The sequence below is a fragment of the Barbus barbus genome (genome assembly GCF_936440315.1).
Source record: "Barbus barbus genome assembly, chromosome: 41".
Lineage (NCBI taxonomy): Eukaryota > Metazoa > Chordata > Actinopteri > Cypriniformes > Cyprinidae > Barbus > Barbus barbus.
In genome coordinates, this window is record NC_136719.1 from 17615417 (window position 1) to 17623627 (window position 8211).

An 8211-nucleotide genomic window follows, 5' to 3' on the forward strand; every position below is an offset into this window, starting at 1 on the left:
CAAAACAAGACAGGGAACAAAGGGCACAGGGCTTGACAGCTCATACTTCCTGAAACACATTCTGATGAAATTGAATGTCATAAAAAGAAAAGAAAATACATTGATTAGCATGAGTCATCATCAGGCCCATAGAGAATCTGTTCAGTATTTGATTACTATATATTTTAACTTGATTATGCAGTCCACATATTCAACCCCAAAATTAGCAATGAAAACACAAAACACTCTGCAGATTGAGATTCCCTCAAAAGAGACGTATACACACAAAATAACAGCTAGATTGAAAGGAAAGAAGCCTTTTCAGTTATACAAATTCAACACAATTGTCTGAAGTTCTAGTGAGATAATGGGAAATTTCTTCCCAATTTTTAGAGCTGTGTTTCCCTGCTGAGTCCACCTGTGACTGTGATTACATGCTGATCTGTTTTTCTTAAATTTTTCATCTTTCTCTGCCATTTCATCAGTGAGTCATCACACATGAGAGTACAAGGGATCACACCACTTCTCAAGCAATATCTCAAGACATCAAAAAACATCAAAGATACCATTCTCAGACTTAAATCATTCAGTTCTCCCAACTTGATTCAGCATCCCTGCCTCAAACCCAGAGAAAATTTGGGTTTTTGGGTCTATCTCCTCATGTTAAGCCTTCCCTTCATAGACAATGGGATTTAGGACTAGAGTTGATCACTTCAGAAGAGTGATGATACGCCACTGTTCTTCTTTTATACCAAGCTACAGCCACTATCTTTTTTCCCTGTTTCCAATAGTAACAGACTGCAGAACAGGCAGTCATGATCTGAGCTCTTTTGTGATGGAGAATGTTTGGAAAAAAACATGCATGTTTTTTATGGAAGTTTGTGTTAGACAGAATACAGGAATGTGCAATTTTATGTTAACAGAATAATGGCAAGATGCATTAGATGGCTGATTTAAAGTGATTGGAACATAGTTGTCTTATTTGAAGTGACCTTTAGATATTGTACTGGTGAGATAAATAAACTAAGAGTTGCTATCAGATGACCTTGACCTTGATAATTGACAGCACCATATCCAGCCCTTCAATATTTTTTGTCAAATACGCCAGGTAGAAAACCCATGAAGACCTGTAGAGAAGACCTGAAGTCTTCTTACATCTCAGATGTAATGCTACTTGTCATCTCCTTGTTTTGACAATGACTATTTTAGTCCTTGTATGTCCAGTCAATTCCTCACTTCCTCAATCTCTTTCAGTCTTTATGAAAAACCACAATTTCTGGCTCCCAGTGCATGAAAAGCCCGGTGAATGTCCTGCAACACAAACTAACCTCCAATTGTGGTTGTACCACAATTGCAAGCCTTATTTTGCATGATTCAACGCACATTGTTTGCACATAAAATGTTTTTGTAATGTTTTATTAAATGCACACTTAAAAGACTTTCCTATACAACTGATGTCATAAATCTTTCTTATTTTTTACCCCTCCCGTCTAACCACCTGACTTGTTCTGGCATGTAACGCCCCCTTTTCATTATCCAGTCAATTCTCAATAAAATCAAGTTCTCTGTCTCAGTGAATATCCTGTTTCACATATGAATAGTAATTCATGTTGACTTATGAAATATGAACATAATAATGACAATACCTGATTTATTTGTAAATATCTAAAACTCTTTTTTTAAATGATTATAATATTTCAGAATATTACTGTTTTCACTGTATTTTTTCATGAAAGTTGAAGTAGCTGTTATTATGAAAGCTCAGTTGGACTAATTGTAAGTAGTTATTTCCTCTCTTTGGACACAGGAGGGAAACTTTGGCTCTGAATGCATTATTAGTTTTGTCAGTGCTATATTGTGCATTCTCTTCTTTTGTGCTGTTCCTAATTCTCCTTTGTGCAGTAATTCGCTTTGGATTATAATAGAGGCGCAATTTTCCTCTCTAACTCTTTGTAAGTCATAGACTTTCTTTGTTTTTGAAATCCAGTGTGAGAATTTGTTTGTTCTTGAGTCTGCCCTGATTCTGAATCCACAAAAGTGGAGAAACACTCAGTTGTGGGTGTCTTTAAAACTAGCTTTGAAACATGAAAACAGATAACAGTACCCTGCAGAAAGTGTTCGTAGATAACAGGCTTTCAGCTCTCTGGCTCTTGTGTGTGGTCCTGTGAGAGGAGCGAACAAAAGAGAGAGGAAGAACTGGAGTGAAACATCTCAAATGACACATTAAAAAAGATTGACGCACTGGTTCAGTCATATAACGGAGGCAGACAACTGTTCACACCGCTAAAGTCTGACAATAACCTCCTGATTCCATCTTTATATTTTAGTTGTAGTGTGACATTCTGTTCTTTTCTATTGTATAGTTACACTAACAGTATGAATCTTTAATCCAAAAATGTATGATAATTTGTGATAAGATGTTGGTGCTTAAAATGAGTCCATAGACTGTGGAGGATCATCCTATTAGCTTTGCCTCAAGTCTATTTCATGCATATTGAACGGAGGGTATTCACAGCATCAATATTATGATTCATTCATTCACACCAAATGCAAATCAGATGGCTGTACTACTGCTGACATAGCCATTAATTTATGAAAATATTATTTCTGATATTCTCTGAACAATCAAAATGTCCAGTTTTAAAAAACAAAACAGTTTTTCTTGGTTATACAGATGTTAAGAACATTCCATTTTATAATTTTGCAAACATTATGAGAATGTAATGTTACCGTTGAATGTTCTCTGAACATTCTGAAACATTTTGAAAGTATTCAAAAAATGTTAGGTGAACAATCAACCCAACCATTTAAAAAACATTCTATAAATGACGAATAAATAATGTTTTTGTGTAAAGGTTTTGGGAACATTATTAAAGATAACCTTGAATGGCATTCATTTAATGGATGAACATTTACTCATAACTTTGATAGACCCTTGCCAGAACATAACCAAAGTTCTGAGAATGTTTTACATTAGCTGGGCTCCAGATGAAGATGACTTGGTCAGTTTCTCCCATAAATCAAAATACTTAAAGGGATAGTTCAAACAAAAATGAAAATTCTGTCATTAATTACTCACACTCATGTCGTTCCAAACCAATAAGACCTTCGTTCATCTTCGGAACACAAATTAAGATATTTTTGATTAAATCCGAGAGTTTTCTGACCCTACATAGGCTCCTGCGTCAGCAGCATCACATACATGTGTCGTGGTACTTTCGTGAACTCGCATCGAAGACTGACACGGAAGAGAAGAAATTGTTGAATAAAGTTGTTGTTTTTGTTTTCTTTGTGCACAAAAAGTATTCTCGTAGCTTCATAACATTATGGTTGAACATTTTAACGATGTCCTTACTACCTTTTTTGGACTTGAACTAATCAGATGTGTTGCTGTCAGGGTCAGAAAGCTCTGGGATTTCATCTAAAATATCTTAATTTGTGTTCTGAAGATGAACAAAGGTCTTACAGGTTGACATGAGGTTGAATTATAATTTTTGAGTTAACTATACATTTAATCATATATAATTGTATGAAACAATTTTATGATACTTATAAAAGTCCTTCTTGAAGCTTTGGTGACCCATATATTATGATTGTATGGAAAATAGCGACTAGCGCAGTCTTTAAAAGATGTTCGTAAATTTTCCAAGGAAGAAAAAGTCATGATTGTGAAACAATATGAAGGTGAATAAATGATGACAGAATTTACACTTTTGGGGTGAACTATCACTTTAAGAGAGAGCATTAACCTTAGGATGTATCTTCTTTTTCAGGAAGCTTCCCTGGCATTGAGAAAGGAATTGATTGCTGAATCTGATTTATACTCTCATGCTCAAATGATAGGCCTATATCATATTTTAGATTAACATTTCAAAGGTTGTGTTGCAGATGAAGAGATCTTCTTGTAGAAACATGTCACACACTCGCAAACTGTGTGAGACAGAGCAGTCAGTGGCCTGTCAATTATTGAGATTTTCTCTTCTGAGGTGTTACTGCTCTGCTGTGGAGAACATTTTCATCTGTTGCCTGGCAGAGATGTCCTCAGAGACGAAAAAGAGTGCGTCAGAGTCAAACAAAACTGTAGAGACAGGAGCTGTATTCTCTAAAACCACAAGGTCTTATTAGGACGAAGCTCAGTGTCTGGTGCTTAAATCTAGAAGGAAAAAAAGATCGCTACCCCTGGAGAAAAGAATAACTGGAATATGACCTACATTAGACCTGCCCTAATATCTTGTAATGTGCTCTGACTTGTTTATTATGTGAAGATCATCTACCACAGACAGTCTCACATAACATGACAACACTCAGTTTATTCAACCATTATGGTGTGGTGACGTTCAAATGTCTGAGATCTCTTTAAAATATACCTATATTTTGCATTCTTTTAAAACTGCATTTCATTGAAAATTATATTATCATCAAAACATTTTGAATGAAAACTTAAAGGGATAGTTCACCCAAAACTGAAAATTCTGTCATTAATTACTCACCCTCATGTCGTTCCAAACCCGTAGATCCGTAGATCTTCACTCATTTTCGGAACACAAGTTAAGATGTTTTTGATGAAATTCAAGAGCTTTCTGACCCTGCGTAGACAGCAAGGGTACTACCACAATCAAGGCACAGAAACATAGTAAGGACATCATTATAATAGTCCATGTGACAACAGTGGTTCAACTGTAATTTTACGAAGTTAAGAGAATACTTTTTGTGTGCAAAGAAAACAAAAATAACAATTACAATAGCATTTCAGCACTACGTGCTTGAACCCCTAATGACATTATTCAACAATTCTTCACTTCCGCATCACCCTCAGGAGCCATTTTGGAGAGTATCATGATGCATGCGCGTGCTTTCCTCTGCATTATTTTTATTTTCTTTGCACACAAAAAGTATTCTCGTAGCTTCGTAAAATTACGGTTGAATCACTGATGTCACATTAATTATTTTAACAATGTCCTTACTATGTTTCTGTGCCTTGATTGTGGTAGTACTGTTGCTGTCTATGGAGGGCCAGAAGAGCTCTCAGATTTCATCAAAAATATCTTCATTTGTGTTCCGAAGATGAACGAAGGTCTTACGGGTTTGGAACGACACATTAATTAGGGTGAGTAATTAATAACAGAATTTTCATTTTTTCAACTATCCTTTTAACATGAATTTCTTCACTACATTAAAAAATGGTAGCTAGCAGTTCAATCTGAAATCTGAAAGATCCATTTGAATATAATTTAGGATTGTGAACTGAGAACCTTTAATGATTTCATGATGCTTCATTCCTTTAACAGTTCTCTCACATGAATTTTCAGCATGTGCAGACAGAACACAGTACAGAAAAATACTGCAATTTGGTGTGAAACACAACATGACCAGCAAAGTTAAGATTCTCGAATGACTCTGAAATTGTGGTAAAATTTACTGTTGTTCTTCAAATTTTCTCACGCGAAATCTAGGCAAAAAGTGAATTGTGAAGTGAATTTGTGAAGTAAGATTTACAAACTAATGACTTTTTTGATCCTGTTCTTTTTTAGGAGTAGAACAAAACATTACTGTAAATATTGAGAGGAATTAGAATCTGAACCAGAATAGTCAAATTCCTTATAGTTCCCACCTCTAATTTTATTAGTTTTGAGCAGACTGCAAGTGGGAATTTCCCTGTATGGGAAGCATTCTGCTTATGAAGAGGACTCACAATTGAGTTTAACAGATAGTGATCTCTGACCCCCACAAAAGCGATATGTTGACATGCCGTATCATGGCCTTGAAGTAAAAGCCCCTTCATGCCCTTCTGCCTTACAACACAGAGTGATCAGGGGAAAGGCCTCCGCCATCACATACTCACACACACAAACCCCATCACTCACCTGCAGACAACCTTCCCGAGAGACACTGAGGTTAGGCCCTTAAAAGGTTACAGCCCATTACTGCAACTGCAACTCTACAAGGGTCACGGCAACTCTGGAATGAAACCTGCACAAACCAGAGAATGGTATCAGAACTACTGAGAACTACACACTTACAGACTTAAACTCTAAATGGATTTTTAATGCAACCTCCAAAAAATGTAAATGTTGAGTATTGAGTTTAAGCAATTGTTGATTTGAACCAAGGTCCTATACAAGCTGAATAAAAACTGTACATATGATCAAGATTTCATCTGTTATTAAAATTTATAAGTATATGTGAGATATATGAGAAAACCTGCTGCCCAGACACAGGAAGCTGTGGATATACACCTCTGTCTTATTACAGCCATATTTGGGGGTGGATGGATTTGTATACAGTTTCTTGTGGAAGCAATATAGGGCTTCTCTCCTGACGGGCGAGGAGACCGTAATATGACTGAAGTAAGATTTATCCAGAGTTTTATCAGTAAAGATGGTCACGGTATAATCCGGTGAAACGCTCAGCCTCTAGATATATCAGCTGCAAGTCTGAACACTCACTGAAAGCACTGGCACGGTTATAAAGCTATAGCGATGCAAAAGACCCGTTTCTTCTTCAAAGGCTTTCATGCAAGCTCTGGTGAAAACATGTTGCTTTGAAGAGGAACAAAACAATGAATATCACTATAACTTGGGTGGAGAACTGAAAATAGTGAGACTAGTTTAAGAAAAAAGAGATGCTAACCAAAGAGAAAGGGTTAGAAAATAAACAAAAATGAAAATGTACAAAAATTATACACTACCGTTCAAAAGTTTGGGGTTGGTACGATTGGTTTTTGAAAGAAGTCTCATAAGCTCACCAAGACTGCATTTATTTGCTCAAAGATACAGTAAAACAGTAATACTGTGAAATACTATTACAATTTAATTCTGTTGTAATGTATTTTAAAATGTGTTTATTTCTGTCATGGTAAAGCTGAATTTTCAGCAGTCATTACTCCAGTCTTTAGTGTCACATAATCCTTAAACAAGTGATCTAATATGCTGATGAATCAATTTATTGGTAGGCCTACACACATTTTTGTGGAAACCATGATACATTTTTTTAGGATTCTTTAATGAACAGAAAGATCAAAGGAACAGCATTTATTTGCAATAGAAATAACATTATAAATTATAAATGTCTTTACTATCACTTTTGATCAAATTAATGCATCCTTCCTGAATAAAAATATTTTAATTTCTTTAAAAAAGTACTGACCCCAAACGTTTGAACTGTAGTATGAAATCTCTTCAGTGTCTCAATTGCTTCTCTCCATTTGAAGAGCAAATGGAGATTTTAGAAATCCACTGCTATTCAGATTGAGTAATGAGCAGTAATGAGTTGCATTTGTGTTTTAGAAGAGATCTCAATAATATCACAAACTGTTTCAGCTGTACCAAGTCTGAAATCCAAAGTCAGTCATTAAGAGATTCTTATCCAACTCTTCCAGGACCAAAAATCGAATCATCTGAGGTCTGAGCATCACTGAGCAATACAATTTTCCTCTGTAAGAGAATAAGGAAGAAATCACAACATCTGCAGAGTTTATATCAGATTTGTTTATTTGATTACTAGACTATTAAATCTTACCTTCTGTCATATAGTATATAGCAATTTACGCTGAATAATGTGGCAGGGCAAATAAGACCATTGTGTTCCACGTGTCACAATGCACAAATGCCTAATAAACCTAATTTTATCTGAGTCCCCATGCATGCAGCAAGAAACCACACACACACACACACACAAATACACAATGAGCTCCTCATATAGCTCACGTATAGCAGTTCAGCCACTCTGTGTGACCTTTCAATTATTGATCCTCTCCAGCACCCGTAGCTCTTCTCTCCCACAGCCGCATATTAAATTCCTGGCTCTCATATACCTGCAGCATCAGCAGAATAAACGAGGGTGATTCATCTGAGGCTGTCAGCACAGCATGAGCTGAGAGGATATTTCCCTACCTGAAAAACAGAGAAACATTAGCTCACACTGAAGAGCAGCAGAGATGTGCACATATGTCATAGTCATTCTCTCTTAATCATATCCAGACAGCTCAAACTACTGCCTGCGCTACATCAGCTTGGATATTGCAATGTTGATATTTTATTAAAACTAACACATTTCATCTTTTTTTATATGGAGGCAGCATTAAAACTTGAAAACATTTTAATAGTGTCTTCATAATTTTTTATTTTTTTTTACCACAAAATGCATTGTATAAATATTCTTTGATTTAATTGTTTTATTCTAGTTCCAGACCCATTAAATATATGACAATCCATCATTATAATATCAATTTCT